We start from the raw sequence: 27,019 nt of genomic DNA on the forward strand, positions 1-27,019 counted from the left end.
GTTGACATCCCAAAGTGAATATAGAGAGAGAGGGCTTTCAAGAGACTTTGGGAAGCAAGTAAATGCTTAGCAAATCACTTTAGTTCACTACTCATTAGCTGGACTTAATCTTATGACCCTACCCAACAATACAGGGTCAAATATATGCTTTCCTATCATACATCTAGAAGTGGTTAAGAGCCAGACATACTTGTTAGACTGCATTAATGTTTAACACAATATTTCACTAACTTTCTGCATAAATAGCTCCATGGTTCAGATGTATAATTTTTCTGCTTATGTTTTATGTCTACCAAAGTTGCTATGGTGTGGCTGAGCAATAAGGTAATTTTCCTTAAAAGTATATATCAAAGAAAGATGCTAACAACACTCTGGGACCAAACGAAGGTGGGCACAATTACATACACAATCAACTCTCATATATCCAAAGAGTATTGTGTGCCAGACAGTGGGGATAAAGACTGAGTGAGACACAAATTATTTCCTCAAGGGTTTCATAGAGTTGAGGCACCATAAGTTTCAGTAAGAAAAAAAGAATATATCTACTATTTCCACATGCTGTCCCCCTGTAATGGTAAGTTAGTATAGTTGTGCTGTATAAATCCCTGCTGAAAAGAAGTCAAAGAAATTTGTCTTCGTTCCACCTGGAAATTTTCACACATCTCCTCTGAATTTATACTGACAAAAACTGAGGCAGCTTACATATTTATTAGAAATCTTCAGAAGAATTATAGTGACTTCGATTCTCTAACCTACCTCTTTCTAGTCATGCTTCAACTTCAGCAACACCAAACTTTTTAATTCATTTTTCTAACATAGTGTTTCTTAATAAATAAGGGATAGATGTTTGTTATAATTTTTAAGATAAATTTACATATAAATTACTCAATACTGAAACACCCATAGATAACTACTGTCAGTTTAGGGGCATATGTCCAGGTAGATAGCTTTCTCTGCATATGTGTGACTTTTTATGGATTACACTGTCAGTATCATAATGTACAGCTTGTACACTTAAAGTATTTTAATTAGATGTAGGATGTAATGTGAATGTCCACAATGTTATAAATATTACACAAATCATTTTAGTTTCTAAATAGTGTACAATTTTATGTAATTTCTGTAATTATTGTAATTTTTATTGAGCATTTACACTGGTTCAAGTATTCCAACAAATGTAAGTAATATTGGGTTGAGTACCACTCTAGATACCATATTACACTCAATTTTATTTCTTTTAGATGAATTACTAGATGTGAAATTTCTAAATCAAAATGTGTATATATTTATAGCTTCTGATGCTGCATGTGAATTTATCCTTCAACCTGTACAGCACTGTAAGTCTCACCAGAAATGCAAAAGAGCACTCTTTGTCTTAGAACCTTTGTATGTTAATCAGCGAATTGTGTGTGGTTGCTAGTAAAATATCCGAAAATAATAGGGCTTCTCTTACAAACAACAAAAATGCCTGACAGGCAGTTAAGGGGATTATGGCAGCTCCTTGCATAATCAGTGGCCTAAAATCCTTCTGTTAATCTGCTTTGCTCTTTTTAGAATATGGCTTTCTTCCTTAAGCTTACTATACACACACAATGTGGATACTGTAGCACCAGTCATCACATCTCCATCCACATCAATGAGTCAGAATAAAAGGAGGAAAACAGATGTGTAAAATTTTAAAAACCAGCCATTTGAGTAAGCTGTCATAAAAGAGGTGATTTTAGGAAGCTTCAACAATGGTTGTTGTTTGCACATTATTGTCCATCCCATGTGTAAAGAGAGTTGGAAATACAATTTTTAGCTAGATATATTGCTACTGTCAGCAATATAGGGTACTCTCTAATAAGGAAGTAGTGATAAGTTGCCTTTGAGTAGGAAATTACCAGCTTCTGTCAAAACACTGCATGTGTGCATACGTGAAGATAAATACATTTAAATATTTATCAATAGGTCAAAATTATTTGCTAATTTTTGGTTTACTTTTTAATCAAGAACTATCAATGGTTTATATCTATTTTTCTGGAAAATTTTAAAAGACCATGAGGTTAAGTAAATTCAGGCCGCAAAAATAGATTTCTAAAGTAAGAAGAAGTGAGTATCCAATAACTTCTTATAAAGATAAATTTTAAGGACGTTGTAAATTCAAATGGTACATATGTAACTAGATTATTTACAGAATGTACCTTTGTTTTCTCTGCTGAAAAACAATAGCAATTTATCTATTTAGCAATCTAAAAAATGAGAATTTTTAGAGTATTTTGAAAAATCACTGAGAGAAATGAACTGAAAGTCATGATTGAAAATGATAAATGATCTTTCAAATTACAAAGTCACTTGTGGCAGGTTCCCTAATAGTTTAATCTACTCTTATAGTACCTCTCATTATACCTTTTAATAATAAAATATCCCTGAAGGTAATTATACCTTCCATTTGGTTTCTTAGAGCCCTGTTTCTGATAAACCTTCTGTAAAACAGAGGAAAACACACACATGCACACACACCCACACACAAACCGCACAATCATTGCGATTATGTGTTTTTCAACATTGTTAATTTTTGGATTTTCAACAAAGTTGAGCCATCCTGAGAGTCCTATGTTCAACATACTTTCTGTGGAAGAATCAAGTCAACAATGGAACAAAGCAAAGTAGTACGTAGATAGAAAGTTCTGAGACATAAGTGTAAGATCAGGTGCCACCTTTTACTTGAGATCATTGGGTAAATTCTTAAATCCTTCTGAGTTTAAGATTTTCTGAAGGAAAATGTAGGAAATATCCAATTTATAGTCTTGGATAAGAATACGGGTAGTAAGAGATACAAAAGTACTTGGTGCATAATAAAATTCTATTCAACATAAAGTGAAAGTATCATTTTAATTAAACACTTATAAAAGAAGAATCATTTGCTACACATTATTTGGTTTTGTGGAGGTAAGGGGCAAAACAATATAGTTTTAGTTGCTATTAACTGTCTAATTAAATTTTCAGAAGACCTAAAAAATTACTGATCCTCAAAGAGATGCAAAAATATGAAGAAATGGTTTACCTTCAGTTTCTCTCTGAGGAGTCTCTGGGACTCAATTATGGGAATCTATATACAAGTTATAAGGTTTTTGCATAAAATTGGATATATTTCAAGAACATGTAGTTATATAATGAACAACAGTACAATATTAACATTTTTTTAGTGTTTATTTATTTTTGAGAGAGAGAAAGAGAGAGAGAGAGAGCAAGCAGGGGAGGGGCATACAGAGAGGGAGACACAGAATCCAAAGTAGGCTCCAGGTTCTGAGCTCTGAGCAGAGCCTGACACAGGGCTCAAACCCACAAATGTGAGATCATGACCTGAGCCAAAGTCAGACACTTAACCAACAGTCATCCAGGCATCCCAACAGTATTAACTTTTAAAGCATTCTTAAAATTAGAAATATATAGTAAAATGATATTTTTCACTTAAAATATCTTAATCTGAATTCAGCATTGTGTAGCTGTTTTCAATAGTAATTATCAAGATTCTGCGTTGAATTTCGGTTTGAAATATGTAGTGTTTCTCCTTCACATATAGAGTGTGAAGCTTTTCCTGTAATAGTCCAGTGATTAATACTGTTACCATCCTCCAGCCCTGTTTCCAACCAGCTCCAGTGAAGAATCCAGAAACCACACTAGATTTTTCTATGGGGGGAATTTAATAGAAAGAATTAGTTCAATCTATGCAGATGTTAGAGGACTAAGTCAACACAAAAGGACCACTGAGGTAATCCAGAGATCCTAAGTACAAGATGTAGCTACCATCTCATGAGTTGATGGAACAAAGAAAGTGGTTAGTTGGGTGTATCAGAACTGGAAAAATTGGAAACAAGACTGCAAAACTGGGACTCAGACACATGTGGGGTAGTTCTGTGCACTTCTGCCCACCCCTGCTGCTCTTTCCTTGGGGTCTCATAGAGCTCAGAGTCAAGCCTTAGAGGAAGAATGAACAGTGCCCAAATGGGGCTAGTATCCCTGAGGACATGGTGAGATTGGTTCATATTGCTTTGTAAGAAACAGGAAGCTGGGAACTAATTGTTACTGCAAGGCCAAGAATAATTTACCAAGAAAGTCTGGGACCCCAGCCCTTATTACTCATGGAAAGAAATAGGATATATTATTATTTGAGTAGTAACAATCTTCCCCTCTCCTCTTGCTGCACCCCTCCCCACTAAAGCAAGATATTTGTCTATGCAGTTCCAAAACCTTTTGTAATTCAAAATTAGGAGAATGGGGGGAGGTAGGAAGAGCTTTCAGAAGTATGAGGAGAGGGGGGGAAAATGCTTCTGTAAAGATTAATTCTAACTGCCGTGGAGAGGAGAAAAAAGGAGAAAAATTACTAGTAGACTGGACTTGAGTTAAGAGAGTTTGATATTTCAGAATCTGAAGGACTTTAGAATAGGTATGAGGTATGAAAGACTGAGACACTGGAGGTAAGTGTTTCTAGAGGAACTAGTATGGAAACTTCAGTATTCTTTGAGAGAAGCAAAGGAAAGTTAGAGTTCCTTTTTAGGTGCTATCTGGTGGACAGAGTGAGCTCCAATGGGAGATTAAATCACATGAGTTTCCACATTTAGGTTGCAATGCGTAGAAGCCTCATGCATTTTTAGAGTTCTGTGGAAAATATATATTCTTCTCTATGAAATATTTAATGTTTCACTTCTATTAACTACAGAAAGAAGACCACCCACATGAAGTTCTTCTTCATGTTAGGGAAAAGCAGATAAAATCATGGAACAGAATGGATGATGTTTATTAATCAAAAATAAAACATAATTGGGGCGCCTGGGTGGCTGAGTCGGTTAAGTGTCCAACTTCGGCTCAGGTCATGAACTCGTGATTCCTGAGTTCGAGCCCCATGTCGGGCTCTCTGCTGACAGCTCGGAGCCTGGAGCCTGCTTCAGATTCTGTGTCTCCCTCTCTCTCTGCCCCTCCCCCACTCATGCCTGTCTCTCTCTCTCTCTCTCTCAAAAATAAAACAAAATTTTTAAAAATAAATAAGATAAACCATTATTAAAGTTCTGTTAACAATTATGCTTATGTGTGTCCTTTAATAAAATGTTAGCACAATTAAAAAGAATAGATGATGATATCTAAATGTTAGTAAATGTCATAATGATTAATTTTATTGATTATTTCTTACTGACATCTCAATTTTTGTTTTCCAACTGACATCTCAATAAGAGAAAACATCGACTCCAATCATGTTATTTAGAAATGACAAACACCTTCAAATCGTATATTAAAAAAAAAACAACACAGTTAACAAGCCACTTTTAAACTTTTGAAAAACATTAGAATGGAAAGTAGACAGGGCACTAGCTTCTGTTGCCACTATAGAATCTTTTTCAAACCCCTTTTGCTTTTGCATTGATTTTGAAGCATATCTATGCCTGGCGAGGCTTTCATTTCTGCACTGTTGCACAAATGTACATTAAAAGTAAAGTAAGCCGGCAAACAATGGTTGTGATTTCCTATCAATCAAAGAATTTGCCTAGCTTAAACCACTCTAGGTGTTTTGGCACCTCGGATAAGCCTTCCTAAGAGGAAGCCTACCTTGTCCAGACAGCAAAACTTATGACACATTCTAGTCAATTTGGTAAGCTTTTAGATAGAATGTCGTATAAAAAATGTCACTCAAGTGCTCCAGCTTTTTTGCTACTAAACATGTGACCTTGAGATTGTTATGGACGTTTTCCTCAACCTTAGTTTCTACATCTGCTTAATGGGGAAACTAATAGTGTTTCTGTCATGGATTTGTTAAAAGAATTAAGTGAAATGATTTTTATCTCACTGAAACATAACTACTACTGAGTACTTTAGTTTTAGATGTACTAAGTATTGTTAAGTGCTCTTTTTACTTGTATATGTATGGCACCTGTTCTCTATGTATATACCCAGAGAATTGCTGGGATTCTTGAAGATTTTGGATTAACTGATCATTTCTGTTCTTAAGAAATGTCTTCCCCCCAAAAAATTATTTCCTTTCAAAACTTAAGTTTAAACAAACCTGTTTTTATATTTGATAATCTACCTCAAAAATTGCTTATCTGCTTGATATTAGTGAGGTTACCAATTATTTATATATCTCTGAAAACAAGGCCTTTTGGCTTCAATATTTTAAGTGTTGTTTGTTATTGTTAGAGGATAATCATATGCTCAAAATAGCAATACTAATAATAGAAAAGATGTAGAATATGAAAGTTCTCCATGTACTCACCACATGGAAGCTACCATTTTTACAAAATCTGTCCTAATATTTGTCTCTTATTTAAGCTTTGTTTATGGCAAGAACTCACTCCTCCACTGAATGAAGTCCAATATTTTACCTACAATCTTTCTTTATGCCTTCTGCCTTCTATCCCTTCAGCCTATAATGCTTTCCTCATTTCTTAAAGATATTTTTTTCTATTTTTTTCTCTTTTATGTTTACTTTTGAGAGAGAGAGTGCAAGAGTCAGGAGGGGGCAGAGGGAGAGAGAATCCCAAGCAGGCTCCACGTTCAGCACAGAGCTTGACTCGGGGCTTGATCCCATGATCAAGAGGTGGATTCTCAACTGACTAAGCTACCCATGTGCCCTGAGGCTACAGTGCTTTCCTCATTTAAAAAATGCATAGCATTACTGGGACACCTAGGTGGCTCAGTCTGTTAAGTGTCTGACTTTGGCTCAGGTCATTATCTTGCAGTTTAGTGAGTTCAAGCCCCACATTGGGCTCTGTGCTGACAGCTCAGAGCCTGGAGCCTGCTTGGGATTCTGTGTCTCCCTCACTCTCTCTGCTCCTCCCCCGCTCATGTCATGCTCTGTCTCTCTCTCTCTCAAAAGTAAACATTAAAAAAAATTTTTTTTTAATGTATGGCTTTACTGGGGTACCTGGGTGGCTGTCACTTGAGCGTCCAACTTCAGTTCAGGCCATGATCTAGTGGTTTGTGTTTGAGATTGCTGCTGTCAGCCTGTCAGCGCCCAGCCTGCTTCAGATCCACTGTCCCCCTCTATCTGCCCCTCCCCCACTTACACTGTCTCAAAAATAAATAATTTTTAAAAGGCATTACATTACTGTTTTCTGAATTTTACTCTTCAGAAAACACATATATATACACATACGAACATGAATATCTATGAACATTTTCAGAAAACTATCTGTGATAGAATCAGAAAACATAACTGGAAGAGATCTTAGTGAATGTCGACCTCCACCTCCTTATCTAGAAGAAATCAAGAACCCAAGGAGGCTCAATAACAAACCCAAGATCACTGGAGGACAAGACAGAGGCCCATTTTGCTTCTTTAAACCTGGGTACAACTATTTCCAAAGTATCATGTCCAGCGTTTATCCAAAACATACTGTTTAAGCACCTTCTATTTGCTTGATGCTATCCCATGCACTTGGGATATAGCTGTAAAAAAGAAAAACAAGAAAAAAAAAACACAGAGAGAGAGAGAAACAGACCACCTTCACATCGTTTACTGGTGGAAAACAATTAAACAAATAAATATTTAATATCATGTCAAGGACAGACAACTTCTATAAGGAAAAATAAATCATATGCAAAAGAAACAAGAGGCTACTTTATACCCCACTTTGTCTGGTCTTCTGCTCTGTATAATTACATTAGGCTCTATGCTCTCTGGGCATGCCTCTTTGTTCCTCTAGAACTACACATTGCCCTGGCTTTAGGTCACTGTGTGACCAAGTCCTGGATTTCCAACTCCCCCATTTTGCTCTACAGGCCTATTGGCATGCCTCACTTTCATTATTAACATACCATCCCCACTCTTTAGCTGACATGTGCATGATTAGCTTTAAAGCAATTCACTTTCTTAACCATGAGAGAAACTGTCTATGGTCATCAGTTCTTTTCTACATCTCCCCCTGCATAGTGCTTATTTCTTTCTGTACTAAAGAAGGTGAATTCTCACCCAGTCCAAAGCTCAGTATGAGGTATTGACCCAGGTAATAAATACTTCCAGGGATAATTTGAAAATGAAGAGATTCTGTGATGTGAATCAGGGATTTTATTTTATCCTATGAACTCTTGGTGGAGCTCAGTGCCTATGTCTACATCTCTTTCTCTCCTCCTCTCTTTCTCCTCTCTCTCTCTCCTTGTCTTTGTCTTTCTGTCTCTATCATCTACCTATCCATTTTCTATCTATCTATTGATCTAACTATCATCTAACAATTCTTTTTCTATCTATACTCTCTCTTTCCATTAAGTGTTAAAACTTTAAAGCACCTATTTTGCCTCTTGTTCAACAAATATATCAGTAAGGAACAGTAAAAGATTCATGCCCTTTTGGAGCTTACATCTAGTAGCAAACTAACTTTCTTCCTTCCTTTCATCTTTTTCTTCTTTCTTTTCCTTTTTTCAATTTATCTAAAGTAAAAATAAGTGAAAAAATTGGGGGCACTTGGGTGGCTCAGTTGGTTAAGCATCTGACTCTTGATTTCAGCTCAGGTCATGATCTCATAGTTTGTGGGTTTGAGCCTCACTTCTGGCTCTGCACTGACAGCACAGAGCCTGCTTGGGATTCTCTCTCTCTCCGTCTCTGTGCCCCTGGTGAGCATTGTCTCCCTCTCTCTCTCTCTCTCTCAAAACATAAATAAATAAATAAATAAATAAGCTTTAAAAATAGGTGAAAAAATTAGCACTAGAATACATATTATAATTTTTGTAATTAAAAACTAAAGTCAGACTTTTTTTTTTCTGATTGAAAGTACATTGAGTGTGAAGGACTAGTTTGACAATGAGAATATACTTTGCTAATTAGATTATTAAGTTGATTGAACTAAATCTGAAGCTGTAAACCTTTTGACACATAGATATTTAAAGCACATATGTAATATGCCTCACTTCTGGAAAGTGCATAATGTGTAACTCTAAACAATGACAATTAAAAATTTAGATATCAATTTAAAAGTGTGTGAAGATGTGTTCCAAAACTCTTTTGGAGAATACTCAAACTACCATTTTGAAACTCACTGTGCTTGGGTTCTTCCACTGATTAAAGAGGAAGCAGGGGCTCAAGGCTCCCTTGAATTTACTTTTGCACTTACCAGGAGATCAACACACATTCTGTAAGGTTCTTTCCTAGTGGAATAAGTGAAAGAAAGGAGGGTGTTAAGGGTTTGAAATTTACTATGTTTTTATATTCATTACACTTTGTTCATAGTTTATGGTGTTCTTCATGTAAAGGAGGGCTTCTCCACCTCAACATTATTGACATTTTAGAACAGGTAGTTCTTTGTTGTGAGAGCTGTCCTGTGCATTGTAGTATATTTAGCAGCATCACAGCCTGTACCTACTAGATATAGCCACACACCCCTTGTGGTTATGACATTTAAAAAATGTCTCTAGACAGTGCCAGAATATCACCTACGGGACAAAATTATCCTGGATTGAGGAACACTGTGCTATTGGAACAAGGTGTGTTAACTTTCTTTCTGATATAGTAATCAGTAGTCCACTTGGTTTTGCTTATTCCTGGAGCTAAATTCTTAGCAAACTTCTCCACTTAAATTTAGTCAGGCCAGAACAAAATAGCGTTTTCAAGATCTATTGTCCTGGGGTTAGTGACTGAGTGTCTTACACTGGGAGGCACCTATTTCATGGGGACTTTTCCTTTGGGAAATTTCCTCACAGTCTACATTTACTTAGTTCATTTATTCTTTCAGAGATATGTAATTGTACTCAGCAGGCAGCTGTCAAGCAGATTAGTTGACTGAAAAATTAAATCTAAACATTAAATGTATACAATCAGGATAAAATTAACTACTTACTTATGCCTAACTATCACCTATATAGACAACTATAACTAACTTAGCTATAGAATATAATTTTTAAAGTGAAAAATGCTATGACATTTGGTGAAACTGTTTTGAGTGGAAGAGATTCACATCAATAGACTGCTGAATGTGATGCAGATTTAAACACAGCTCTAAGAAAGTATGTGCCAACTGTCTGTATTCCAAAGGGAGGGGCTAGACTATACAAGCAGGACTTACAAAGAAAGAGACAGGCTAAAAACTAGTTTTGCCAATCTTATAAAAAGTTTATTTTGGAGGGCCAATGTGTTGGAAATAAAAACAGTTTCTTGAAAGGTTTACTCATGGTGGATAATGGATTGGTGGTTTTAACTTTCTCTCAAACCTAGTTAAAATGGCCATATAGAGACCCCAGGGAGATCCTAGAGATGTGGCTCTTGAAGTTCAGTGGGAATGGTAGATAGTGTCTGATTAGCTCCTGAACAAAAAGGCTACCACAGAGGCCTGAACTGTCTTATGGCAGTAGAGAACAGAACTGCATTTGGAAGAAACCACTCTGTCCCTAAATGCTGGTCAAAGGTAACTACATGACATCACCCGTGGTGGGAATATTGCCTTAAGGCTGCTTTCCTAGAGAGCATGTTCCCAGTAACAACTGACCTCAGTAGAAGAAGCTGAATGTACATAATGAGGTGCAGAACTGAGGAGAAATGGTAAATGACCAACTGAAGGAGAGGTACCATCCAAGTAAGAGGAATGTTGAGGACATCTCCCAGGAGGGAAAAGGGGCATACATGGGGGAAAAAATTACCTTTAAATATCTGCCACCTCTAGATAAACCAGCATCTCATTATACAATGTCAACCCAGAAAGGTGTTTTTTTTTTTTTTTTTTTTTTTTTTTTTTTTGGTCATCATCCTCTCCTCCCTCTGTTTCAACCCAGGAGAAGCCATATGCAGACTAGAGAACGAGGGAAGAGGAGCAGTAGTCAGGGCAGAAAAATTGAGAAGCCAGTCACATGACCCCATTCCAGTATAGGAGACAAGCAGACGAAGGTGGGAGCTAGTATGGGAGGGTCCACTTGGAGAAACTTTTAACTTTGAATGACCTTTTGAGTTTGTGTGATGAATACAACAGAGTGGACAAAGCATAACTAAATGGAGGACTATTTTTATGGCTGGGGTTGAATGAAAAATGGTTTATTGGGTCAAAGGAAGGGGCTAAGCTCTGAGATCTGCCCAAGATTTCTTCTATGTGCAGAAGAACTGGTTGCCTGAAAAGGATTTGAAGAAGCAGTGAGGAGAAAAAATAAAGTTGTTTTCTGATTACACTCTACAAGTCCTGCTTGTTCAACATATCAGCTACGTACAAGTAAACATTGAACAGCTTATTCAGTGATAATCCAATTGACAGCTTTATAGTATAATACAGTATCACTTTTATTTTGCTATAAATTACACATTTCCTGCTCCTTCATCACTCAGACAAAAATGCTCTGGATTCTCTTTCATCATAATATAGTGAAATCTTGGTGTACTGTTGTACAGGATTTATCAGTCTCTAGTTTAAAGGAACAAGAAAAGAAGAGAAAACTACACAGAGAAACAATTCAGAAATGCTTTCCTCCTCCTCCTCCTCTTCCCCCCCCTTCTTCTTCTTCTTCTTCTTCTTCTTCTTCTTCTTCTTCTTTTTTGGTTATAAATCTTTCCTAAACAGTAAAAATAATTAAGGTAGACATTGATGATTGATGTTATAATTCACTCTCTGGGCTTTGATTATAATGTAAGCCAACTGGATTTCTTCAACAGAAAAATAGCACTTGAATAAATCTTGCCTTTCTGGTATCCTTAATACTATATATACAATTATATAGCTTAGAAAAATGTCACATTCTATAAGCATTTATTCTTCCAATGGATATTCAAAAGAGAAAATTCTCTAGAGAAGCAAAATTGGAATGAATGTTTGGATTAGAAGTATATCTATCCAAAGGGAAAACAAATACAATTTCTAAGGAGGTAGTTTGCCTAATTAAGAAATTTTATATTTTGGGGCACCTGGGTGACTCAGGTGGTTAAGCATTGACTTCAGCTCAGGTCATGATCTCATGGTTTGTGAGTTCGAGCCACACACCGAACTCTGCACTAACAGTGTGGAGCCTGCTTCACATTCTCTCTCTACCACCCTAAATCAATAAATAAACTTAAATAAAAAGAAATTTTATATACTAATTATCAATAAACCTAAGTTCCAGACTTGTATTTAAGACTTGTACACTTGGGGAGCTATTATTTACTATTTATTATTATTATTATTAAAGAATTTGACTAGAAATTTTAGTTAGAGCCAGATAAAGGAAAGAAAAGGGGGTGGAAAGAGAGAAAAGTAATTTTAAAGTAGCTGAAAAATTCTAAGGTAGTTGTGTTTAAGTGTAGATGGATCCAGGAGCTCAAGTAACATGAAACTGTCTCTCTATATTTTACCTTTTCTTACTTTTTGTGTTCACTGAGCTTTGCAACTAAATCCTTATATTCTTTAGTTCCGTGTTTGAGAAGGATAAAGTACTTTTTCCATGGTCTTCCTTCTCACATTAGTCCTTAATAAATTCACATGGGTTGCGTACCCATTTTGAACACATCACTGTGATCAAGTCCGTGGTATATTTCCACTTCTGCAAAATATACCCACTGTGAGTTCTGATGGGTAGAGCCACCTCCAGACAAACCATAGGGACTGAAAATTGGGAAGGGGATCTCCAAGCAAAATCTTGGGAAAGGAAGAAAGGAAACCAGATAGATCAAAACAGATTCCATTTAAGATAATTTAGGTAATCTGTTAGGATTCATTCTTCATATCTGTAAAACAAATATTAATAAATGAGCTCTACATATTTCCTTGGTTCACTATGGTAAAACTTAAGTTAGATCATTGATGTAGAAGTGCATCAAAAGAAGTATTAGGAAATATAATTTTAAGTAGTATGGTGAAATAGTCTGCAGATCAAAGAAAGTTATGTTAAACTGTCCATATGTGGAGACTAACTAAAGAGTTCTTCAGTTCAGGGCTTTGTGATATTTCTGTCTGTGTACATCAACAATTATTGTTATTTTGTTTACTAGGACATAAATACTACAGTAAGATGATAATATATATCCACTTCTTGTAGTTCCTCAAATATGTAATAACTCCATGACATGAATAAGCCAGAATGAAATATTGAGATTCAATAAATTTCTGGACAGTCACAAGGCAAGTATTTTCTGGAGGGTGAGATGGCTATTTCTTTTTCCAAAGATGACAGCGTGGTACAATGAAAAAATATAAACTTGAGGTTTGAACAGAACTGCAGTTGAGTTCCTGCTTTACCACTCTTCACGTGTGAGATGTTGGGCAAGTGACTTAAGATATGGTAACTAGCTTGTGGGCTGGTGGTTAATTTTAGAGATAACACGTATCTTAGGAGTTTTCACATATTAGGCACTCAGTCAAGGGTGATTTCATTCATTTTTATTATTATGTAGTTCTCAGTATACTCCCCTAGCAGTTCTAGATAGTGAGATGTTTTCAGAGGATCACGTAATAGTGTGGGACTTGAGTTGAGGTGAACAAGTCAAGTGCTTTCTAAATGGCCTTTGTATTTCAGAAAAGCAAGAGTATGAGTCAAGGTTTGATGGGAGAAGCAGAGCCACTGTAAGTGATGTACAATAAGGTATTTTGAAATAGGGATTAGACATTATACAACTCTAGGAACTGGTAGAGACAGTCATGGAGGTGTTCTGGGTATGGAGAAATGAGGAACACATGGGAACCCACATGAGCAGAAACAGAAAACTAGCTTTGATGCAATACTATTGCCTAATCTCAGCAATTTACTTAATTTTACCCACTTATTACAACAATGTCTTCATGGCCAAAAATATTAAAAAGTAAAAAGGTCTGGTCCATGTTCTATTCCAGGATCACATGTTGAATTTAGTCATCATGTCTCTCTAGTCTTCTTTACCCTGAACCAGTTTTTCATTCTGACTTTGTCTTTCATGACCTTGTCTTTTTTTTTTTTTTTTTTTTTTAATTATAGGTAGGTACTTTTGTATATGGTCTCTCCATTTGAGTTCTCTGATTTTTGCTTAAACTTATTCTGAGGAATTTACAGAAAGAGAAAGAAATGATGTGTTCTTTCTCGTCCATTATACGAGATGGTGTCTGCCTTCTCCTCTCATTTTTAAGATATATTCCTATACCTTACATGCACTGGTGCTATCATTGCAGAGGATTTTTTTTTCCTTGAGACTAGGGTTGGCATTTCTTTTTTTCCTGTGAAGAGCCAGAGAGTAAATAGTTTTGACTTTGCAGGCCAGGTCTCTGTCACACTACTCAACCTGCTTTTATAGCAAAGAAGTAGCCATAGTCAGTGTATAATGAACATGTGTGGCTGTGTTTCAATACAACTTTATTTAAGGACATTGAAATTTGAATTTTGTGTAATTTTCACAAGTCACAAAATATTATTCTTCTGCTGCTATTTTTCAACCATTTAAAATGTAAAACCAGTTATTTGCTCCTGAGTCGTACAAAAACAGATTGCAGTCCATCGTTTGCTAGCCCGTCCTCTAGACCTGCTGGTATCAATACTTGAAGCTGCTTTCTTTCCCATTGCGGCTTCTCTATCACACAGATATCTCAGCTGGAAAGGCCATCTTCGAATGTTCTCTTTGCCATTGAATTGCCTGAAATGTGTTCAGGGAATTCACAGCTGCTTCTCTTAAATTTATAGAAACTGATTTTTCTTTATTACTCCATATTTTTCCTCTAGTTCTCTTCTTGTATGTGAGTATTGTACTTAGAACTAATTTTCATCTATTGCACATTACACAATACTATTAGTTTGATTAATTAATGCATAATACATCCTGGAGACTAATTTGTTTACTCCTAGTGGACTCATTAAGGCTTGCTGTATGAATGTGGGATTAGGTTTAAAAAGGGAATCACCTTAGAATGATTGACTCCCATGTCTATTTAGAAAGAAAAAAAAAAATCTGACAAATGAAAATCAAGTAATCTATATCCCTCTCTTTAACCATAAAAGAACATTAAAGGATTTCTAATGCGTCATGCATGTAACTTGACTTCCTATGGTGATATTATAGAGTTGCATGATTTACTTTCAAAAATTGATAATAGAAAAAGCCAATTAAAGCAGTGTGCTAATATTTTCCTCCATAGGTGAATAGAGCAATGAGTACTTGCATCTCTGCTTTAATTCTGCATGCCAGTGCATATTTTAAGTTTAGTATCTTGCCACCCATGTTAACATTATTGCCCCTCATGCAGAAATCAAGTAGTTTCTAATAAACAAGACTGCTGTTAGGTGAGCCCCAGCCAGCAAGCCTTGTCAAAGGCAGGAGAACAAGTTTCTCGATGATGTATTTTTGTACTGTATTCTGCCTTTTAGGAATAGTTTATGCATCTTGGTAGGATGAAATGGTGGGCATAATAAATTGTAATCCTTCCCCATTCTTGTTTCTTAGGCACTATTTCCGTCTCAGTAGTTAGACATTCTGACAGTACCACCATTAGAAACTTCAGAGATACAGAGGCATATGCACCTGTCCTGTGCATATTTCTCTAAACTCTTATCAGTCATCACCTAATGCCTCTTCCAAGGTCTTGCCCTCTGGAAAAAAAGCTGAAATCTAGTTATCAGTGGGGGTTTCTGCTGTGGACATGTGCCTGTGGGTTATTTTAGTAAGAACAGGTTTGGTAGTTAGAAATCTTGGTGCTGAGAGCATACTACTGGGCTGAATATGCAGACACTTCTCTTTCGTTGAAAAATCTCTGTAGAAGGTTTGAGGCAGATCTTCACAGCTTATTTTACAAGAGAGCAAGTGTATTGTAGTTTTATTACTTGTGCAGCTCGGGGTCATCTCAGAGAGTGGCAGTGGCGTAGTTTATAAAGAGTTGTCATTATTGCCTGGCTTTGGGTATTTATGCTTTCAAAAATGTGGAGTAAACAGTTTGTGATAAATTCTCTCTGGGCCAAGGTTATTGGAACTCCTTTACTGGAGATATTTAGGTATTGGAAAGGAACCCAACTGTCCTGTGCGGTTTCGATGCAATCAAGACTGCAGGCCTGGGGTTGGAGAAGATGACCTCCATAGATAGGCTGGCCTTGGGCTAAATTGTTAAGTAGGCAAAATTCCCAGTTCCATTTGTCATTTCACCAGAATGCCCTCAGGCTGTTCCCTGCCTCCCCAGAGTTATTCCATCCCTCATTTCATCAGGCAGTCTCTCCAGTCTTAACACTCAAAATTTACCTGGCCAGTGCCCTGTTCCCCTAGGATCTCCATGATTGTGTAAAGTGGTTATTTAACTGAAATCATTTCAATAACTTAATGAGTGATTCTAACGTACTCCCGTATTCCTTCACATCCTGTTCCCTTGCCTTTCATTCACTTAGCATACATGCATTTTAGAGGAAGCCTACTAGAACCTCAGTATCTTCATGTAAAGGAATACTCCAATAGCAAATATTTCAGGTATCATGGCAGAACGTGAGGAAAGTATTTAGGAGGACTTTTTAGTCTTAAAACCATTCCATAAGGAAGTAGTTCCTAGGAGGAGCCAATACCTTCTCTAATAGTATTGAGCCTTCCTTTGCTGAAAAAGTTGACAAATAGTAACGCTGACTTACAGAATAATTCTTTGGCAGGTCTCCTTGACTTTTTGCAAATCAGTGACCGGGAAAGGAGCAGGGATAGTAAAAAATTAAAATAATAATAAAATAAAACTAAAATTAAACTAAATTAAGGTAAAATAAGATAAAGTAAGATAAAATAAATTTTAAGGAGAAAGTTTATGAAAGTCAAAGATGGGGAACACCTAGGTGACTCAGTCGGTTTTGACTCTTGGTTTTGGCTCAGGTCACACAGTTTCAAGCCCTAAATCGGTCTCAGTGCTGATGGTGCAGCACTTTCTCTGCCCTCCCCCACATGTGCTGTCTCTGTCTCCCTCGAAAATAAATAAATAATTGTATTTTAATGTTTATTTATATTTGAAAGAAAGAGAAAGAGCAGGAATGCAGGAAAGGTGGAGAGAGAGAGAGAGAGAGAGAGAGAGAGAGAGAGAGAGAGAATCTGAAGCAGGTTCCAGGCTCCAAGCTGTCAGCACAAAGCCTGAGTGGGGCTTGAACTCATGAACCAGGAGATCATGACGTGAGCCAAAGTCTGATGCTTAACCAACTGAGCCACCAAGCACCCCATAAAAATAAATATATAAACTTAAAAAACAAAAAGTCAAAGTTGGAAGGAGAAAGGAGTGACAGCAAGCAAGAGGCAGAATAAACTTAGACCTGGATTTAGTTCGGAGAAGCTGCTTTTATTAGCCAGAGACGAAAACGTAGCAGGATTCTCGCACAGAGAGTTGTGACACGGAGGCTTTTCTTTCCAGGGAGCAACTTTATTCTTGCTGGCACCACTCAGTTGGATTCATAGCACCCACAGAACTGAGCCCTGAATGCCACGTGGCATAGTTTTTTTCTTTATTTTTTACTTCTTTGTCTCCCATGTATGGTAACACACAAACATGTAGTCTGATTAAGTGGTCTCGTGTTACAAGGTCGTGAGGGATGTTGTCATGTATGTGTATAGCCAGGTTGCCTTAATTTCTTTTTCTTTCCTTAGGGAGGGGACCCTACCACATTCCCCCCTTTGATGCTCAGACCCCTCTATTTCGGGTCAAAGAGCGTCATCTTGGTTTAACGGTTTATATTTTTATAACATCATTACATGAGTGGCCATCTTTTTTTGAAATTATGGCCTCAGTAAGACTGGAGGCAGACCATATAACCAGGGGAGCTAAGCAGGGTAAGATTAAGCATCCTCCTAGAATTAGGAGGATAATTTCCATGAGGGTTCTGAATCCCCCAAGAGTTGAAAACCATCCTCCAAATAACTCCCTGGGGTTTTAACCATTCAGGTATGGACTGGGACATGAGCAACCTTTTTTTATTTGAATTACAATCTTCTCTATGACTTTTTCCTCATCATCTGTCTGTAGGCAGTAGTTGCTCAGGTTAAATTTTTTACAAATACCCCTCTCAGAAGCAAGCATGTAATCTAAGGCAAAGCAATTTTGATAGATAGCATTGTACATTTTGGTTTGTTGCTTGGCTAGTAAGTTAAGAGCTCTGGCAGTTTCATTGGTTATAACTTCTATAATTGCTTGCAGCCTAATTATGCAGTTTAGCATGTAAATGGGAGTGTGGTAGCCCCAATACCCATCCTCTGCCCAGGTGACAGGGCCATAATATTGGATTATATGCGTGGGAGGTCATTTATTATCTTTTTAATTGTTAATTTGTAAGGCACGCTGCTTTCTTTGAGTCTCCCAGTCCCCATACACTTGGACTCCCAAATGTTTCCCTCTGGCAAGTGGGAGTGGGAAGAAAGATGGACCAATAGTTTCCAGCACATATGACCCTGACCAGACTGAGGAAGTACCATATAGGCTGTCCTTCCACATATCTAGTATAGTCCACCTGGGGCCCACCATTTCATGTCTGTGTTGACATTGTCCCAGGCCTCCCAGAGATGAGAGAAGTTAGAAAAGGGGTGGGGACCTGGCTCAAGGTGATTTGGAGTCCCCCACCATTGGGTTTTCCAAGCAATTCAGTCATAAAATCTTTCGCCTAGGCATGTTAAGTTTTTAACAGAGACAACGATGAACTTTTACCCCACCAGGCAAGACAGTTTTTCCCAATAATTGAGCTTTTGAGAACCCAAACCCCAGTAGTAGGACTGGGGTATTTTGTTTTACTAGAAAATTTGTGGGGATCTAATTTTCTAGTCTCTTATGGCCATTGTTTCCCCATGTTGGTACCAACGAAGTATCCTATCCACAAAAGGAAGGTGAGTGCTAACAGAAACCTTTCACCACTTTTCTAGCTGGCCTGGGCAGCTTCAGCCAATCCTATGGCAAAGAGAAGAGCAAGAATCATGATAATAGTGAGAAACAAGGTGTGACAGTGCATCACAGTAAGGAAACAGATATAGAAAACAAGGACCGTCTTTTGTTTTGCCGGACTGTCGATTCTTCAAGCTTCTGCCACACGTAGATTAGTCAGCTTCCTGAGTGACTAAAGCAGGGCTGCAGTCTCCCAGAGCCTCTGGAGTTGCAGATTGCTTCTTCGGTATGGTCAGCTTACATGGTGTTGATGGATCAGGAATGCACTCCCAGTTTCGCGATGCTAGCTTCACTCTGATGTAATGAATCCAGGGACCCACTTCAGCTAAACTGCAGTAGGGGTGGCCAAAATGACAGTGAACAGGCCCCTCCAGTGGGGCTTTAGGGGTTGGACATTTCATTCCTTTATTTATATTGCATCTCCTGGTTTAAAGGGGTGAATGTCTGTGGTCAGACTCACAGGTAATCGCTCCCTGACCCAGGGGCATAAGGTGGTTAGGGTAAAGCCAAGGGCCCACATCTGTTGTCTTATTGCCTATCTCATTTAGATACCCCCTTAGGCCCTTAATAATGGGGGGAGGGTGCCCATAAAGATTTTATAAAGGGAGAACCCCATCTGTTCTTTAGCCTCCCACTTGCAGCTGCCTCCCTGAAGGTTCTTACCTCTCCCTGCCTAATGTTAACCCTTTCCCTATTCATTTCTCCCCCTGGAATAGGGCCCCTAACTCCCATTAGGGAACAGGGATGCCGACTGTTCTGGCTTCTTCAAGCTGATAAGGGACGATATAGAGGTACAGCAGTTTGAGTCTACCCAAGGGTAGGTGGAGTGGCCCACAGTATGGTTCTACAGGAAGGCTGGCAGGCATGAGGCAGCATAAACATTAGCAGACACAAGGAGTAAGACACAAAGTAAAGATTATATTGACCAACAAGATGGCATCTTAAGATAATGACCCCAGTTCCCAATCCTGTCAAACAATCTAGGAGAGACCCTGACTTTGTAAACAACATGTGTCAGGGAACCTCTCACAACCCAGGTGATGGAGGAGGAGGAACAGTAAGTAATCAGTGGTGGCTCTATTGCCAAGAGCTTGACCCTAACTTAATTAAAAAAAAAAAAAAATTAAATTTAAAAAAAAAAAAATTTAAGCATCTAATGCTTGTGAGGTGTATTTAGAGTTTCGTTGAGTATAAGCAGACAGTCTTTATTTTGATGTGTAAAACTTTTAGGTAAATTTTTAGGTAAGCCAAACCTGGATATTATTTTAGAAAGCAGAGTTTTTATTACTTTTTGTGACTTTTCTGTCTTGTAGGGGAAGGCCTTTATCCAATTAGTAAAAGTATTAACCCATACAAACACATGTTGGATTTTTTTTTTTTTTTTTTTTTTTTTTTTTTTTTTTTTTTGACCTTGGCGTCTGAGTGAGACCTAGTTGTCAGTCTTTCCTGGATGGCCTCCAGTTCCTTGATTGTCTGGAAGAGCAAGTTTGTGGTTGAAAGGATGTTTTTAAGACATACTTCACAGCCTGGGCCATTTGATAAGTTTTGTCCCCCCTAAATGAAAGGCCTGATGCTGTGTTTTAATAATCTTCTAGCTCTGTGAGCTTGGTAATAGTAATTGCCCTGCTCTGTTTATAACTATTCCAAGGACTGGAGACTGTCTAGAAGTCAGACCCTACTTTATTTTGGGGAGATAGTAGGTGAGATTGAGTCTCCTTTCATAATTTATATAGCAGCAAACTATTTTCCTGAACCCTGGTATCTATAGCCTACAATATCCAGTAATTTTTCAAAAACGTACATAATTGTTTATCTGTCCTGGAGTTAGTAGCACCATAGTCTCTAATTTAGTTGTAATGTTCCTTTCTAGCAAGGGAGTAAGGCTCTCTGGCATTATCAGTAAAGAATGAGAAAAAATTAGGTTTCCCCATATACATCCCAGGGGCTGAGAGAAAAATTCAGTTCGAAGGTTTTTGAAGATGAATCGTCATGCTGCATTTGGATAGTTGGCTGGAAAAGAGGACAGAAAAGGTAGCTCTGGTGTTAAGAAGGAAATCAACCAGTTTTCTTTCTGTATTTAGAGTTATCTGAGGTTCTGGGTTTCTGATATACAGTTGGTTTAGGGGAACCACCATCAAGAGACCCAGGTCCCATCAGTGCTTTCCAGGGACACTGGTTATCTGAGCCCTCACAGATAGAGGTCCCTGAGGGCATTCAGATCCCCAGTGATTGTCTCCACATAAGGGGCATGACTTTCCAGGTTTTCATTTTGGCTGTCTTCTCTGAGGACATTCTTGTTTTAGTGCTCTGAATGGCCATATAAATGGCACTTGGTGCCAGGACCTCGGGAAGTCTAGTCTGACATAGTATGTTAAGGCCACAACTAAGGCCTCAAATTTTTTTTTTTTTTTTTTAAGCTTCCTTTACTGTTTTGTTTGTAATATACCCAAATGGCAGCTTGTAAGAGCTCTTCCAGGGTCCCTTCAAGGTCAATAGCAAATTTTTGCATTTTCTCTGAATATCTAGGGCTGATTGAGTGACAAATTTGTCCTTTAAAATTATCTCAGTCTTAAGGGTGTCAGGGGGCATAGCCATATATTTAATGAGAGCCTCCCTTAACCTCTCCAGGGAGGTTATTGGGATCCCATTTTGTGTTTGTAAAATAGTGGCTAATTTAGCATAATTTAAGGGCTAAATCTTAGATTTCCTAATTATTATTATTATTATTATCATCATCATTATTTTTAATATATAGATTGAGGATCTGAGGAGGAGGGGATTGAGGTGGAAGACTTCCCTTCCTCCTTCTCTAGGTCTGTTTTGGATACAGGTAAGGGGCCCTCAATTGTTTCCCCTCCTGATTGCTGGACTTCAGAAAGGGTTGCCATTAAATTAGGATCCACCTTACATTGCTTACATATATCTCAATGTTTTTTTCTTAAGGCCCAAAAACAATGAACATAGGGCAATTCTCCCCATTTCCCTTCACATTTGCAAAACACATCCAATTGTAGGATAGTATTGTCATTGATAATTTCCTCTGGTGGCCAGGTTCCCTCTTCCAACTTGTATTGGGGCCAAGCCTTTGGGCAAAAGTAAATTAATTATAATGCAATCCAAAGGATTAATGGCCTTGGTTGGCAAATTACCCATCTATAGGAAAAAGCAAGAAAGTTGTCCCTTATCTTAATTTCCTGTAGCTAGCCAGGAGAAACCTCATCTCCTGGCCCATCATTTTGGCTGGCTATGCAACTGGCAGCCAAAAGCCCTGTCAGTCTCCCCAGGTGCTGGGAGTAGTCATTCTTACCCAGGCTTGACTCTACCTCCAAGAGCTGGCCTGGACTTTCTTGTTTTGTTTTGTGTTGTTTTTTCTTACCACCCCATTTCTGGCCTGTAGGGCATTGCGGTTATGGACTGTGACCAAGCAAGATTTTCCTGGTTGTCATAGGATGTACTAATTTTATTTTGGTCCAACAGTAACTTACATATTGATCATTGCCCATTGAGGGAGGGAGTTAAAGACCCAAAGTCAAGGTCTTTTCCCCTGCCTTTTTCAACAATGCCCATATAAATATCTTTCAGCCATGTGGATATCCATTTTTGGCATACAATGGGCTAAGATTAGTAAAATGTCTCCCATGTATCTTAGTAAAAGCACTTTACATATCATTCATCCTTCATATGGCAGAGGCATCCATCCCTGTGCTAAACAGGAACAACACAAATGTGGAGGATTTGGAGGCTGGGACCAAAGGTATTGCCATCATTTTCCCAGGCTTTGGATCAGAGGAGGAATTTAATCATAATCCTGTGTACTTTTAAAATCCATTTATTTTAACCTTAGTCCGTCCTGACCACACATAAAATTTCTTTTTAAAGATTTTCCTTCATGAACCTTCTACAACTTTTCTTTGCATTTAGATTTTGTCCCAAGTCATTTCTCTCCAAATAAGTAGTCTCATTTAGGCTAAAATTACTTTCTTTTACTTTCAACAAAAATATATTTACATTTCTTATATCTTTCTTTCATATCTCCTACTTTTTTACATCCAGAGTTGTTTTTCTTATTTTTTATCAGTTTTAACTACACTTGGCTGAATTTTAACTCTTAGAAACCTTAATCTCCTGTGAAAACTAAGTATAACCAATTGTGAACTTTATTTTACATTAAAATTTTTTAAATGGGAAACGTACGAATCCATTAAGCACAAAGCATGTTTTCCAACAGTTCCAAATATCCTTATTAGGTTACCAAGGACTTTGAAAGCTATCTTAACAATTACCCATAAAAACTTTAAGACAGACAAAATTAGCCATCACTTTAAGTCATCCTTTTGTTAACAAATTGGAACAGAGATAACATGAGCTTATTTGACCTTCAGCAAATCTAGCTAGAATAGATTGTTTTTGTTTTTTTAATGTTAATAAACACTGTCTATCTCAAACCAACAAACTTAAAGTAGCTTAAACACTGGATATGTTTTACTTGAGTCCGCACAGTTCCCCATGTTTAATTTTTACCTGGAACACTGGTGGGGAAATCTGACACTGTGGTCTTAACTCCTTGACATCTAGAATGGGAGGAGGAGCTGATGGTGCCTAAGGCATTGAGGTGCCAGTTATGCAAGCCACACCCCAGGTGGTGCGGAAGAGGAGGGTGGGGGGAAGGGAAGGCAGAAGAGACAAGGTGCCAGCAAAAGGCAGAGAAGGAGAATTCCCAACTTTAAATCTTGTCAGCTCAGACAGAGGGGCAGACTCCAGATTTCTTTTGTTTTGTTTTCCACCTTTGGAATTCAGCAGTCCATGTCAGTCCAGAGAAGAAAGGAAATTTCCCCTGAACAAAAGGAGTTTCAGCAGCTGTTTGGGAATATTCCTTAAAGTCTCCATTCTGAGGTAGAATAACCAGAGACAGTTGGCTCTAATTATCATAGTCACTGACCCAGGAAATGAAGGAGAGACAAGTCCCCATACAGTCAGACAGAGACTCTAACCTCCTGCCCAGCGTCCAGTGCCCAACACCTTAGAGTTGCAGTTTCATTCCTCGTCCCTTGTGGAATTACTAGTGCAACTCTGGGAGGTGATCAGGCTCCCCTTCTTAGGGGCAGGTCTGCCAAAATGAACCCGGGTTCTTACCAGTCTGATGGGCGCTCCCTCAGCTGGTTCCTGGGCCTCACGGGTTCCATTAGAGCACATGGGGTCCTCACCTGCCTGGGGAGGGCTAGTCTCCTGCAGATCAAGCGGTCCACTGGCACCAGATGAGGCCACCTCTCTCACCGCCCTGAGGTTCACATTGCAGGTGGCAAAGGAGATGGAAATGCACCATCTCCGAATCCCAGACAAGCCCCCAAGTAATGTAGCAGGGTTCTTGCACAGAGAGTTGTGACACCAAGGATTTTCTTTCCAGGAAGCAACTTTATTCCTGCTGGCACCACTCAGCTGGGTTTGTACTCAAAGAACTGAGCCCTGAACACCATGTGTCGTAATTTTTTAATATATTTTGTACTTCTTTGTCTCCCGTGTATGGTAACACACAAACATGTAGTCTGATTAAGTGGTCTCATGTTACCAGTTTGTGAGAGATGTTTTCACTTACCCATATAGCCAGGTTGCTCTGAGGGTTGTTTTTATTTTTTTCTTTCCTTAGGAGAGGACCCTACCACAAAAAGATTGGCAGATTGGATTTGTTATTGCTATACTTTTATATGCAATGCTTCTGATAACCTATAGACTAAAGAACAAGTTGTAGAAACATAGGAGTGTTCCTCAAAATTGACTAAGCCACATATTTGACTAAGCCATGTATTTTAGAAGTAAGGAATTTGAAGCAGACAGTATAAAACTGATTCATTCAAACTCAAGATAAAGAGGTATTAACTATCGTACTGGGAAAATCATAGACCCTAAAATATGGAAGAATACAGTTTCAACTTGAAACAAGCAACCATAACAACACATTGTAATAATTAGAACAACAAAATTTTAATTTGGATATATTTAGAACCCTTATTTGTTGGTTGTGTGACATTTTGGATTTTGGAATTTGTTCTAATGATTCATTTACATTTTAATACATAAATAAAATAAAATCATTCAAAAGAGAAAAACATTTAAAATTCTCAGAAAAATCTTGTTTTTGTCCTAATTTTCATTCCCATTTTAAGTAAACATTTATAATCTCTTGGTTCTTTTCCAGTGTTTATTTATTTTATTTCATTTTTTTAACGTTTTATTTATTTTTGAGACAGGGAGAGACAGAGCATGAACAGGGGAGGGTCAGAGAGAGGGAGACACAGAATCTGAAACAGGCCCCAGGCTCTGAGCTGTCAGCACAGAGCCCAACGCGGGGCTTGAACTCACGGACCACGAGATCATGACCTGAGCCGAAGTCGGCCGCTTAACCGACTGAGCCACCCAGGCGCCCCAATCCAGTGTTTATTTTTTATATAAAAATAAGCAAGTACTTATTTAGGTATATTCTTATTTCCACTTCTTTAAAATTTTCATTTAATGTAACCTGGAGATCATTTGTCACCAGTACATAAATACTGTTGTTTGTTGTTCATTCTTCATTAGACCCGTCCTTTTATGCTGAATATTTGCGTCTTCTCCAACCTTTTGTTATTTCATATAATTTGACTATGAATAACCATTTGCTTTGATATGTCATGCTTGGGATGGCTTTCTTTCTCTCCGGAAGGAAATCCTTAACAGTCAGATTGCTGAGTCAAGGAGATAATGCTATGACATTCTGTTTGTTATTGCCAAATCCTTCTCTATAGGAGTTATGCCATTTCCCCATCACCCCAGCAACATTGCAGAAGGCCTCTTTCTCTATGCATTGCTAATAGAGCACATTGTAAATCTTTTCCATTTTTGTCAACTTAATGGGTGAGAAATTGCCTTTCTTTGTAGTTTAATTTATAATTTACTAATGGTGGTTTATTTTTCTTTTAAAACATAATATATCAATGTTATCTTCTTTGCTTCTGGATTGCTAAAAGCCAATCTCCATTCATTGATTACAAAGTAATCCATTTATGTTTTTATTTCTACTGGTAGTTTTAAAAATCTTTCATCTATTTGGAAAGAGTCTGTTGTAAATCAGTGGGATCTAGGTTCAGTTTTATCATTTCCTAAATGACTATCCAGTTGCCCCAACATTACCAATTAAAAAGGTTACTTCACCTAGTGATTTAAGATGTTACTGAAAACATACATCAAGATTCTGGGCTTTTGTAAGATATTGCTACATAACTATTCACGCACTAATACCTACACATTTTGAAAAGAAGTACAGGTCATAGCGGGATGTTTCCATTTCTGATAAGTTTGTCCTTCCACCCACCCCTTGCATCTCCTGACCCAGTTGCTTGTCTTTTTCAGGTTTTTTCCTGTCATCCTCATTTGGTATACTGTTTTTTCAATAAGGCTCCAGATAATAAATTGCTATATTTATTTTGATTTTATTAAATTTAGTAACTTGGAGATCATTGCCATTTTTATGATACTAAATTATCCTATCTAAGAATAGGGTTTGCCTCATTCACACTTGTCCAATTCTACTCTTGATCTTTCAGGAAATTTAAAAATTGTCTTTATATAGGCTTCGCTCATTTTTATCAACTTTATTTGTAGCTACTAGAAATTTTTTTTTTCTTTTTCATTATCTCTTCTAACTCTATTGTTTGAAACAATATGAAGTCTATCAGTATTTTATGTTAGTGTACATTCTGTTACTTTAGTGAATTCGTATTGAATGTAGTATTTTAAAATAAATATTTTTGGATTGTTCAGGTATATGATCTTATGATTTAGACATAGAGATAATTTTACTTATTCTTTTCAATGTATGCCTCTAATTGTGTTCTTAGGTCTGGTCACATTGATAACATCTCCAACCAAATACTAAATAAGGGTGGAGAGAGTGGGGATTTTTGTAATGTTCCCGACTCTAGTAGGACATCAGCCATTGTTTCCCCATTAAGTAAGATGTTGGCTTTCACGTGAAGTATCTATTGATCAATTTGTCCATGTAGATAAATAGATGACTGATAGATATGAATAGATTTACATAAATGTAGATGTGTTATGGAAGCATCCATAAATTCCTCTTCTATTAAGTACTTATTAGAGTTGTGTTTTTTTTTTTCCTGTCTATGTGGAAATGATAATGTGATTTATCACATCAGATCCCTTAACATGGATATCTACTTGTTTTTTGGATATTTTTCCCCCACCCACATGCAAATTGAAGTTGGTTGCCTATA

The 27,019-nt window shown here is 37.6% G+C and overlaps 1 protein-coding gene across 2 annotated transcripts in view; it reads left to right on the forward strand.

Annotated features, from left to right (window-relative positions):
* TENM2 (teneurin transmembrane protein 2) overlaps positions 1–27,019 on the forward strand; it is a 1,969,530-nt gene that overhangs the window by 269,058 nt on the left and 1,673,453 nt on the right. The window lies entirely within an intron of this gene.

This window comes from Herpailurus yagouaroundi, unplaced genomic scaffold, assembly GCF_014898765.1.
Source record: "Herpailurus yagouaroundi ecotype Mexico unplaced genomic scaffold, PumYag 29, whole genome shotgun sequence".
In the NCBI taxonomy this organism is placed as follows: Eukaryota; Metazoa; Chordata; class Mammalia; order Carnivora; family Felidae; genus Herpailurus; species Herpailurus yagouaroundi.